Consider the following 1,697-nt stretch of genomic DNA (forward strand, 5'->3'; position numbering starts at 1 on the left):
TGCTCGACCTGTTTCACTAAAACTCAGATATATCATGAAATATAATACCTTTACCTATTTTTCTTATTCCATAAGAAAATAGACATAATAAGCTTTAATTTCATATATTATTCATCTTCAAACTATGTTTATAAAATTTTTAGTGATTTTTCAAAGTTACGTTATTGCTGTTACTTGAATCTGTTTTTAGGTTACTTTCACATTTTTCATAATTTTCATGTGATAATCACCATTCAATCATACATATTAATAAACATGCATATCATTGGCCATTTTTATTAGCTAATCACTAGCAAGTATTTACACATCATTCATTGTTCATATTATACCAAAAGTGGCTAAGTTTCTATACATGCCATACACAAAACAAAACGTCTAATTATACCGAGTTATTTATTTGATAGTGTGATCGGCCTCCGACGTTTCCTTCGATCCCCGAGTGGCTAGATAAGTACTATAAGAAGAAGAAAATAAAGAGATTAAGCACTAGGCTTAGTAAGCTTACAAGCAAATAAATCACAACATTCAACATAATGGATAATTATGCATAATATCATCTAACATCATAAATTTCTTTACTTCTCAATTTCTATCTTCTTCTTTATTCCCTTACCTTCTTTCTTACGACCTTTCCTTTTCATAAGTATAATCTACTTTTCCTTTGCTGTTAATTCACTGTAATTTAACTCGTATCCTGACCCGTTGAACCACTCGGAATACTAAGGATACTAGGTCGCTTCTGCTCTATCAATATCTCGCCAATGCCATGTCTTTGACATGGACTTACATGAATTATTCTGTCTCCAATGCCATATATAATATGGACTTACATGGCTCAATCCTGTCTCCAAAGCCATATTTCTAATATGGACTTACATGGCTCATTTCGTTCATCCTGTCAACCCTAATATCCTAACATTCCTAGGGTTCAACCGGCTTTCTAACACTTTTCCTCTGTCACTTCACCTTAAATTCGACTTTAAATATTTTCATAACATAAATATATAAATGCTGAAATTGACAATAATAATGTAAAATAAAAGAATATTGCATTTATTTATGTAAACTTACCTCGATACAAAATGTGACTAAACTTTACAATTTAGTCATTTACTTTTTCTTTTCCCGATCTACTCTCGAATTTCGCTCTTCTTGATCTATAATAGCAAATTTAGCTTATTTAATATCAACATTTATCAAAACAACCCTTTACTCAAACTTTGGAAAAATTACATTTTGCCCCTAAACTTTCACATATTTGCACTTTTGCCCCAAGGCTCGTAAATTAAACTTCATCCTATTTTCTTATGTTTTATGACATGCTGATCATTTTCCCTTCTATGGCAACATCAAATTCACACACTAACATGTACTTATGACTATTAGGTATTTTTACCGATTAAGCCTTTTACTCGTTTTCACTTAAAACCAAGTAGCACAAGTTGTCTAACATAATTTAAAACCTCATATTCCATCATAAAACATCAAAATACACAAATTTCACCTATGGGTATTTTTCCAAATTTGACTCTAACTTAAATTATTGCTAGCATAAGCTTTATCGAGCTAACGGACTTCATAAACGTAAAGATCATTAAAAGCGGGCTTGGAATCACTTACTATGAAGCTTGAAAGTTGAATAAACCCCAGCTATGGAGAGAGGTAAGGTTCTGCTGGTAACTTGAAGAAGATGATAC

At 31.5% G+C, this 1,697-nt stretch overlaps 1 long non-coding RNA gene across 1 annotated transcript; it reads right to left on the reverse strand.

Annotated features, from left to right (window-relative positions):
* Positions 1–246: 246 nt before the first annotated feature.
* LOC128281396 (uncharacterized) lies at positions 247–1,157 on the reverse strand. Its single transcript, XR_008271603.1, has 2 exons — positions 1,072–1,157; positions 247–454 (listed from the first exon to the last, which is right to left on the reverse strand). It is a non-coding gene; the product is annotated as an uncharacterized LOC128281396 (long non-coding RNA).
* Between the last annotated feature and the right edge of the window lie 540 nt (positions 1,158–1,697).

The sequence above is a fragment of the Gossypium arboreum genome, chromosome 10 (genome assembly GCF_025698485.1).
Source record: "Gossypium arboreum isolate Shixiya-1 chromosome 10, ASM2569848v2, whole genome shotgun sequence".
Classification (NCBI taxonomy): Eukaryota; Viridiplantae; Streptophyta; class Magnoliopsida; order Malvales; family Malvaceae; genus Gossypium; species Gossypium arboreum.